Genomic DNA, 10605 nt, shown 5'->3' on the forward strand with positions numbered 1-10605 from the left:
AGAGAAGCAAGCGGCGGCTTCGTGCTCAAGCCCAGGGAGGCGGAGATGGAGCGGAGGTGAGCTGGGGTGGGGGAGCCGTCCGCACCACAGCAGGTAACCCGGGGGGAGGGGCGCACAGGGGAACCGCTCCCCGCCCCAGCTCACCTCCGCTCTGCCTCCCTGGGCCTGAGCACGAAGCCGCCGCTTGCTTCTCAGCCCTCCCAGGCTTCCTGCGCGAACAGCTGATTGGCGGGAAGCGGGGGGGCTGCAAGCTCAGACTGACCCGGTGTTCCAGGCACTGCGCGGTGGCAGCGTGGCCCGGCTCCAGCCGAGCGGCATGGCTGTAACGCCGCCAGCCACCTCCAGGCAGCGCGGTAAGGGAGCAGGGACGGGGTGCTGGATAGAGGGCAGGGGAGTTCAGGGGGGTGGTGGGGGGCTGGATAGGGGTCGGGGCAGTCAGATGGCAGGGAACAGGGGGATTGAATGGGGGCAAGGGTACCGGGGGGCAGTCAGGAAGGAGCAGGGGTTGGATGGGGTGGTGGGAGGCAGTCAGGGGCAGGGGTTCCAAGGGTGGTCAGGGGACAGGGAGAAGGGGTGGTTGGATGGGGAATCAGGAGAGGAGTTGGATGGGGCGGGGGAGGGCAGTCAGGGGACAGGGAAGGGGGTGGATGAGGCAGGGATCCCGGGGGGGGCATCAAGGAACGCGGGGGGTTGGATGGGGAAGGAGTCCCAGGGGCGGGGAGTAGGCCAAAAATCGCTCAGGACGGGGGCGGTGGCAGAGCCCTGTGTCCCGCTGGGGTGGACGGAGTGAGGGCTCCGTGCCCGTGTCCCGCTTGGGGTAGTGGGGAGGGGCAGCGGCGCGCGCGGGCTCCGTGTCCTACTTGGGGCGGGGGAGGGGGTTGAGGCGCGGCGGCGGCACGCGAGGGCTCCATCTCCTTGTCCCGCATTGCTGGCTCCTGTCGGCGGGCAGGCACGCCACCAGGAGCTGCCCCAGGAAGCACCGTGTAATAGGTCCGTGCCGGGTCTCAACCCTCCTGGGCGGGAGGGGAGCCACACCGACTCACTACTGCTGGAAGTAAACAGCCAGTTAGTTTAGAAGCTCTGGTCCTCCGGTGCAGGGGAGGAGCAAAACCGACAGCTAGCTCAGGGCTCAGGCCCTCAGACAGGGGCTGAGCAGGCGACCGTGAGTTCAGGGCTTAGGCCCGCTGGTGCAGGGGCTGAGCCGACAACAGTTAGTTCAAGGCTCAGGCCCTCTGGTGCAGGGACTGAGCTGACAACAGTTAATTTAAGGCTCAGGCCCTCCGGTGCAGGGGCTGAGCCGACAACAGTTAGTTCGGGGCTCAGGCCCTCTGGTGCAGGGGCTGAGCCGACAACAGTTAGTTCGGGGCTCAGGCCCTCTGGTGCAGGGCCGACAACAGTTAGTTCGGGGCTCAGGCCCTCCGGTGCAGGGGCTGAGCCGACAACAGTTAGTTCGGGGCTCAGGCCCTCCGGTGCAGGGGCTGAGCCGACAACAGTTAGTTCGGGGCTCAGGCCCTCCGGTGCAGGGGCTGAGCCGACAACAGTTAGTTCGGGGCTCAGGCCTTCCGGTGCAGGGGCTGAGCTGACAACAGTTAATTTAAGGCTCAGGCCCTCTGGTGCAGGGGCTGAGCCGACAACAGTTAATTTAAGGCTCAGGCCCTCCGGTGCAGGGGCTGAGCCGAGAACAGTTAATTTAAGGCTCAGGCCCTCCGGTGCAGGGGCTGAGCCGACAACAGTTAATTTAAGGCTCAGGCCCTCCGGTGCAGGGGCTGAGCCGACAACAGTTCATTTAAGGCTCAGGCCCTCTGGTGCAGGGGCTGAGCCGACAACAGTTAGTTCGGGGCTCAGGCCCTCCGGTGCAGGGGCTGAGCCGACAACAGTTAATTTAAGGCTCAGGCCCTCTGGTGCAGGGGCTGAGCCGACAACAGTTAGTTCGGGGCTCAGGCCCTCCGGTGCAGGGGCTGAGCTGACAACAGTTAATTTAAGGCTCAGGCCCTCCGGTGCAGGGGCTGAGCCGACAACAGTTAGTTCGGGGCTCAGGCCCTCTGGTGCAGGGGCTGAGCCGACAACAGTTAATTTAAGGCTCAGGCCCTCTGGTGCAGGGGCTGAGCCGACAACAGTTAATTTAAGGCTCAGGCCCTCTGGTGCAGGGGCTGAGCCGACAACAGTTAATTTAAGGCTCAGGCCCTCTGGTGCAGGGGCTGAGCCGACAACAGTTAATTTAAGGCTCAGGCCCTCTGGTGCAGGGGCTGAGCCGACAACAGTTAATTTAAGGCTCAGGCCCTCCGGTGCAGGGGCTGAGCAGACAACAGTTAGTTCGGGGCTCAGGCCCTCCGGTGCAGGGGCTGAGCTGACAACAGTTAATTTAAGGCTCAGGCCCTCCGGTGCAGGGGCTGAGCAGACAACAGTTAGTTCGGGGCTCAGGCCCTCCGGTGCAGGGGCTGAGCCGACAACAGTTAGTTCGGGGCTCAGGCCCTCCGGTGCAGGGGCTGAGCCGACAACAGTTAGTTCGGGGCTCAGGCCCTCCGGTGCAGGGGCTGAGCCGACAACAGTTAGTTCGGGGCTCAGGCCCTCCGGTGCAGGGGCTGAGCCGACAACAGTTAGTTCGGGGCTCAGGCCCTCCGGTGCAGGGGCTGAGCCGACAACAGTTAGTTCGGGGCTCAGGCCCTCCGGTGCAGGGGCTGAGCCGACAACAGTTAGTTCGGGGCTCAGGCCCTCCGGTGCAGGGGCTGAGCCGACAACAGTTAGTTCGGGGCTCAGGCCCTCCGGTGCAGGGGCTGAGCAGACAACAGTTAGTTCGGGGCTCAGGCCCTCCGGTGCAGGGGCTGAGCCGACAACAGTTAGTTCGGGGCTCAGGCCCTCCGGTGCAGGGACTGAGCCGACAACAGTTAGTTCGGGGCTCAGGCCCTCCGGTGCAGGGACTGAGCCGACAACAGTTAGTTCGGGGCTCAGGCCCTCCGGTGCAGGGGCTGAGCCGACAACAGTTAGTTCGGGGCTCAGGCCCTCCGGTGCAGGGGCTGAGCCGACAACAGTTCATTTAAGGCTCAGGCCCTCTGGTACAGGGGCTGAGCCGACAACAGTTAGTTCGGGGCTCAGGCCCTCCGGTGCAGGGGCTGAGCAGACAACAGTTAGGGAGCCCAGGCCCTGGATCAGGGCGGGCCACACACAGTTATAGCTCAGGCCCTTGGGTGCAGGGGCTGAGCGAGCAAACAGGTAAAGAGCCCGGACCCTGGATCAGGGCGGGGCACACACAGGTGTAGCTCCGGCCCTAGGGGGCAGGGGCTGAGCGAGCAAACAGTTAAGGAACCCAGGCCCTGGATCAGGGTGGGGCACACACAGTTATAGCTCAGGCCCTTAGATGCAGGGGCTGAGCGAGCAAACAGTTAAGGTACGCCTAGGCTCCTACAGCTGAGCGTTAGGTGAGGGGGAAGCCTGCCATCCGTGAGCGGGGGTGGCAGGGGGGAACGCAGGCCCACTCACTCCACTGTGTTCCAGCCCGGGGCCCTAGCAGCGGTTACTACAGCTGCTGGTCAATGGGGTATCCTCACCGAAACACACTGACATTGGCTCACATTCGTCTGCAGCCTGACCGGGGTCGGCTACCCCTGGGCTACTTCCAGGTTCCCCCTCAGGGCCTACCTCGCTCGTGGCACCGGGCCCGGGCCAGTCCACCATCATGGGCTCCTCTCGGCCAGGGCTTGGTGGCAGGTCCGGCAGCTCCGCAGGGAAATCAGGCCAATTGCACTCGGGCGGCTCCTCCGGGTAGCAGCAGGGGCGGAGGGGTTCTGGTGCGGTCTCGCCTTCAGGGTTAGTGGGGGGGGGTTCCAAGGGTTCCTCCCAACGACGGGAGCAGACGGGCTCCGGCGGCTCCTCCTCATAGCGGGTCCGGGGCAGCTCCGGCCAGTCAGGGTACTGTCCTCGGGCCTCGGAGGTCTCCCGGCCGGGAGCTCCCGGCCGCACGTCTGCTTCCTGCAGTGGCTGGCGGCTGACTGAGCTCTGGCGGCCGGCCTTTATACTTCCTGTCCCGCCCCTTGACTTCCAGGGGGCGGGAACAGGCGGCGGTGGCTCCACCCACTCCTCTGCCTGCAAGGGTGCTCCCTCTTCTGGGCAGGAGGGGAGCCACACCGACTCACTAAACGCCGCCACGCCAGCCTCGGGACTTTGTGTGCGTGGGGTTTAGAATCCCCCTGCGGGCCACACAGTGGGCCCCCACGGGCCGTATGTTGTGCAGGCCTGGTCGTGTGGCATACTCTCCACATGTCCTCTGAAAAGCATAAGACGCCATCTGCGGACAATGGCCCCAGTAGTCTGTAGACCGGAGCGACCACAAACATCTGCTTTACAAATGAAGTCGTTCCACTCTATGCCCAATATACAACGTTGGCATTTTATGTGGAAAGTCTCCAGCTTTGCCCACTCTGAGTGGCGCAGTCCCAATGTTTCACAACCGTACAGCAGTACAGAGAGGATACAGTTCGATTAGATCCTGAACTTGGTTGTCGTGCCGAGATGATGTTGATTCCGTATTCATTGTAAACGACCCATGACAGAGGCTGCAATGCCGCACTCAGGCACCTAAATAAATGGCCTGACTTTTCTCAAATGCTGAATACCAAGAACTTCTCACTCGAATCTGCCGAAGCCGTGGCTGTGCAGCTCCTCTGAAAATCAATCCACTCGTTTAGATGCCTGAATATGAATGTTAGTGCCAGACTTTGGACAGTGACATAGGAAGATATTGGCCTGAGCCTATGCATGGACTCTCATCCTACAATCCAGCCCCTCAACAGATACATCCCAGCTTCTGACTGTGAGCCATTCAGCTACAATGGGGAGGCCTAGATGCTGTAAGTGAATTAACATGTAATGATAGATAGACAGATAGATAGATAGTATAAGCTATTCTTTCTACCATCTGCCGTATGGATTTGCTCTGTAGAGCTTGCTGTCCCTGTTACTCATGGGTATTTATGTTCCAGAGCCCCACATGAGAGAGGGAAGGATTTCAGGCCCAAGGCCCAAGTGGGGCAGGAAGAAGCACACGCTCACCTCAGTTGCCTTCTTTGCTGAGGTAAGTTTTGTTGACTTGTTGAACTGAGATTGCAGAGCGTTGCTCAGTCCCATATTCTCACAACTGGCAGCGCCCCATATGTATGTCTGGGGCACCTTGCATCCTCATTTCTTGACCTGTAAGTGGGGTGGCCTGGGGTTTATGTAAAAGGCAGGGGTTGTGTTGAAACCATAATCATCCAGATACTTCTGAGGAAATCCCTCTGGAACAGTGGAAATAGCGTAGCATTCGGCCATCAGTCCCTCGGTAATTTCCCAGATTGTGACTGAGTTTGATTTCCCATGAGACGTCTTGAAAACTGCTCTCTTTGTTGAGAGGCTGAACCTCTGAAAGTTCGCCCTGGAGAATGTAAGCATTGACAGGAGAGCCGTTGTGTTGATTCCCTAGGGCGCACTGTCCAGCACGCCGGCAGACAGACCCAGATCAGAAGGCCTGGACTTGGTACGTGAACGTAAGTAATATCCTTAGGTTAGTGCAGTGAGGAAGCAGAGGTCCCAGGGTGTGGGTCAAGGAGATGGCAATGGGGACGCAGAGGCCCTGTCATGGCACCAATGGGATCTAATTTGTACTGTGTACTTTGGTCATCCACTGTGTGATGATCCTCTTCTGTAATGGGCGCCATCGGCCTGTTGTAATGGCTCCAACACCACCCTCCTCCCAGCCTCAGGAGAGGGAGGTGTTCCCAAGGGAGAGGGAGCATGGCTGCGGCATCCCCGAGGCTTCTCTGCTTTATGCTGGGGGCTGGCCCAGTGGCCAGATGGCCTCCAAGTTAGTGGGGGTGGCTCACAAAAGCGGCTTTCAGGCACATTCCCACGCAGCTGCCAGGATCTGCACTGAGCCTAGGATCTGCAGAACCATATCACAGGCTTGGCCTCAAGGCTGGCAGGTTGGCAGATGCTGCACTGAGCAGCAGAGTTACTCTGTATCCTGAGTCAGGAAGCTTTTCTGCTGCTTCGCTGATCAGAGGAGCCTGGTAGTTAAATGAGGCAGGAAGATACACCTGGTTAATGCAAAGACACAGATGGAGCCCTGGAAGCCCGTATTTCCTGGTGTTTAGTCAAAGAAGATCAGGCCTGGGCAATATGACTTGACAGTCCTCAGCAAGGACTCATCAGAGAGACCCTCAGATGTAAAGAGGGAGGAGGTGGGGGATATTGGGTACAAACTCCCCAGATCCAGTTCCTTAGTCCGGGAACTGAGTGAGGGTGAGACCAGCCCGTCAGTCAAAGGAAATAGTGGACAGTGAGATGGTTATAGGCTAAGCCTAGTGACGCAGGAATGAGTCCAACCCCTCTTTGTTCAAGGTGGCCTGATCCAAACAAAGCTCACAGAAGTCAGTCTCTCTGTTGTCTTTAATGGGCTTTGGCCCAGGCCCATGGAGAAGGGAATGTGTTCTTTGAGCCCTACAAAGGACAGAGCAGAGACCATTTCCATCATTAATGGTGTGATGATTGAGCTGGAATAAAGCTAATCCAGGGTTCCCCTTTCTCTGCTGCTGCTAAACTTCTTTTTTCCTTGTTGATCCCCCAACACACGAACTGCTGGGCACCGCCAAAGTCCACAAAGAGGAGAAAACAAGGAGGAGCAGCATCCGCCTGCTAAAATTCATGGCTGAGGACGGACCAAGTAACCTTTGACCCTGGCTAGCTCATTATGCGTTCCACAGGGGACCCTTATTACATAACAGTACAGTGATTGGCCAGCCCCAGGCTGGCAGGATAAACCCAGAGCACAGCAACCTCTGTCCTCATGACTGAAATGGGCTAGTGCCACTAGACTGGGCCATGCCTCCTTCACCTCTATTCCGCAGCAGTAGGGGTATGAATCACAGCAAGGAGATCAAAGCTCTGTAGAGCTAGAGACAAGCTCTCTCCTCACCACCTTTCATATGGCAATTCTCACCCCTCCCCCACCCCCACCCTCACACACACACACACACACACATTTACAGAGGAGACTCTAGACAAAATACAGCAAAGGGCAAAATAACTGGTCCCTGGACTGTGGGAGGAGAGTTATGGGCATGGAGTGAGGGAGCTGATGGCAAGGGGAAGGCTCCGGGCGAGTGTGGTCCCGGTGATCAGCGAGCCTACGGGAGTTATTCACATTCTCCGGAGGCCGGGACAATTGCTTAAAACGAAGACAGGAAAGCTGGAGGCAAGACCACGTTAACCATTAAAGCAGCCTGTCGGTTTGCCTGGAATCTTTCACTGCCGTGGGGAAAGGCTCTGGCAGCGGGGAAGGGGCAGGACTCTACCCTACTAAATATAGCAGCGTAGACTGGGGAGGCCCTGAATGGGCATGTAGGGTGCATAGCCATAGGGTTCAAGCGTCCCTTTACTTGCCTTAGCCAGTCCTCACCATCTACACTGCTGTTACACCCGTGCTAGCGGGGTCGAAATAGCCCCAAGTGTAGACCTACCCAAAGCAACCACCTCTGTTCCTGGAGTCCTAATTGACTGCGCTTGAAGAGGCTTGGGGATTGCAAAGGAAGGCAGGGTCCAAGTTAACACCCTAGCCCAGCAGCAGCCCCTCTGGTGGGAATTCGTCCTGGGCTCACTGCAAGGAAACAGTTCCCCCTTAGTTAGGACTTTGTATTGTTCTTCCAAAAAAGTAAGACAGAAACTAGTCATGTAAGCCACTCACCACAGGGTGGCGCTGATGCTCTGCCTCCCCTACGTTTTTCTCCTCTTAGGTCCCTTTGCAGCGAATCAGATTATGTCCGGTCTCTGTGCCCATTGATGCCGTCTGAGTAGCAGGAGCCCTTCAGCCCCACAGTGACATGGGCTGTTATGTGTTTGAATGATTAATCCTTCCTCTTCCTATTCCAGGCCAGAAGGGCTGAGGTGCTGTTTCCCGAGGAGCTGTTCCAGGACTAGCGAGGTAAGCACAGACACGGGCCGTGCACTACAGCTCTAGGTACACCCAGGAGCGCCGCCAGCGTTTTTGCCGCCCTAGGTGGCGGAAGGTCCCGTCCCCGAAATACCGACGACAACAGGGGCAGACGAAGATCCGGCCGCCGCGGTCGCCGCCCCCCAAATGTTAGCGCCCAAGGCAACCGCCTAGGTTGCCTAATGGGTTGTGCTGGCCCTGGGTACACCCCTGTAACCCTAGAGGGGCAGGAAACGTGGTCCTTTCAGGTGGAAACGATGGTTGCTTTAATATGAGTGTAGAGTGATTAGATGCAAGCTGGATGGATAGAAACAGAGAGTTTGGAAAATCAATATGTATCTGAAGATCATTGTTTTTACTGTGGTTTTTTTCCCCCCCTCATAGGAGCCTTTCCAAGCGTCACAGAAGGACGGGCCAGAGTTAACATGGCATCGAGTTGTTTGTTGCATAATAAAGCTGCTGCTGATTTCCAAGTGTGTGCGGCCAACTTTCCTCACTGTGCACTAGGCCGCGTGTAGCCATGTGACTGAGATGTCGGCCTTCTCTTTTCTGGAAACTGCACCTTTAATAGTAGAGGAATCTTGCTGGCTGCCAGCATCCTGTCTAGGGTTGCCAAGTGTCCGGTTTTCGACCGGAACACCCGCTCGAAAAGGGACCCTGGCGGCTCCGGTCAGCACTGCTGACTGGGCTGTCAAAAGTCCGGTTGGCGTGAGGCTGGCAGGCTCCCTACCTGGCTCCGCGCGTCTCCCCGCAAGCAGCGACATGTCCCTCGGCTCCTAGATGGAGGGACGGCCGCAGCCCCATGCACAGCCCCCACCCCGAGCGCTGGCTCCTCATCTCCCATTGCCTGGGAGCCGCGGCCAATGGGAGCTGCAGGGGTGGCACCTGAGGGTGGCGACAGCGTGCAGAGCTGCCTGACTGCGCCTCCGCCGAGGAGCCAAGGGACATGTCGCCCTTTCCCTGGAACCAGCTGAGGTAAACACCACCCGGAGCCCGCACTCCAAAACCCCTCCTGCACCCCAACCCCCTGCCCCAGCTCTGAGCCCCCTCCTGCACCCAAGCTTGGGGATTGGTCCTGCTTTGAGCAGGGGGTTGGACTAGATACCTCCTGAGGTCTCTTCCACCCCTGATATTCTATGACTCTGTGATTCCCTCCCAGAGTCTGCACCCCCCGCAACATCGCAACACCCTACCCCAGCCCTGAGCCTCCCCTGCACCCCAAGCCCCTCACCCCAGCCGCACCCCAGAGCCCACACCCCCAGCCGGAGCCCTCACCACCCCCCAAATTCCAACTGCCTGCCCCAGCACTGAACCCCTTCCCCCACCCGTCATCCCCAGCCCCATCCCAGAGCCCACACCCCCAGCTGGACCCTCCTCCCGCACCCCAACCCCCTGCCCCAGCCCTGAACCCCAGCCCTCACCCAAACTCTTTCCTGAAACCCCCGTCCCACCCCCCTGCCGCAACTTGGACCCCCTCCGGCACTCCAAACTCCTCGTCACCAGCCCGGAGCCCACACCCCCAGCTGGAGCCCTCACCCTCAGACCCCAACATCCTGCCCCAGCCTGCATCCACCTCCCACACCCTGAACCCCTCATTTCTGGCCCCAGTCCAGAACCTGCACCCCCACCCCAAAGCCCATGTCCCCTCCCACACCCCAACCCCCTGCCTCAGCCCAGACCCCTCCCACACTCCGAACCTCTCATCCCTGGCCCCACCCCAGAGCCCACACCCCCAGCTGAAGCCCTCACCCCCTCCCACTCCCCAACCACCTGCCCCAGCCCGGTGAAAATGAGGGAGTGGAGTGAGGGTGGGGGAGAGCGAGCGACAGAGGGCGGGGGCAATGGAGTGAGCGGGGGTGGGGCCTCGGAGACGGGGCGGGGCAGGGCCTCGGTGATGGGGTGGCAATGGAAGGGGCCTTGGAGAAGGGTTAGGGCAGGGGTGTTCGGTTTTGTGTGATTAGAAAGTCAGCAGCCCTAACGCTGACTTTCGGGGGCAGGGGGCAAAGCCGGGGGGCTGCTGTAGTCTGATCAATGGCTGGAGTTCCAAGTGGTGCCTGTTGGCTCACAGTGGAGCAAGTTCAGCCTTTCCTTTCGAAAACTCAGCCAGACATTTTGAAGGAGAATCTCAGCTTTCTTCTTCCTTTCTTTCAAGGGAGTCGCTCTAGATTTTATGGGTGTCGGTAAATACTTGAAAATGTGAACTCCAAAGGCTCAAAAACCAGAGAGCAAATCATTTATTGATTTATTAACCTCATGATTTGGGGGACATGACATGATTTTTGAACATGGGGTGTTGGCCCTACTGCCTCTGCGTCTAACCCTTGGCAGGGGGAAATGTACTTCCTCCTCGTGGGTTGCCAATTTAGGTTGGACGTATTCCTGAAGGTTTCATAACATGACATAATCCTTAATGAAAGATTAATCTTGAATTCATGGAGACACCAAGCCAATCCTGGAGGCTTGGCAACCCTACCTGCAACACAAGCCGCCTTCTCTCAAGAAGAAACACCTACAAGCGACGTCCCCCAGCTCTGCCCACTCTCTGTTTTCTTGCTCCGTTTTATCATTCTGTCTTCATCACAAATCACCCTTTCCCCTGCCCTGTGGGTCATTCTATCTGTTCCTCTTCCTTGCCTGTCTCTCTC

At 58.5% G+C, this 10605-nt stretch overlaps 1 long non-coding RNA gene across 1 annotated transcript; it reads left to right on the top strand.

Annotated features, from left to right (window-relative positions):
* The first annotated feature begins 955 nt into the window (after positions 1-955).
* On the top strand, positions 956-8923 carry LOC135980959 (uncharacterized). Its single transcript, XR_010597920.1, has 5 exons — positions 956-4844; positions 4977-5068; positions 5456-5519; positions 7900-7951; positions 8345-8923. It is a non-coding gene; the product is annotated as an uncharacterized LOC135980959 (long non-coding RNA).
* Positions 8924-10605: the final 1682 nt, after the last annotated feature.

This window comes from Chrysemys picta, chromosome 1, assembly GCF_011386835.1.
Source record: "Chrysemys picta bellii isolate R12L10 chromosome 1, ASM1138683v2, whole genome shotgun sequence".
NCBI classification, from domain to species: domain Eukaryota; kingdom Metazoa; phylum Chordata; order Testudines; family Emydidae; genus Chrysemys; species Chrysemys picta.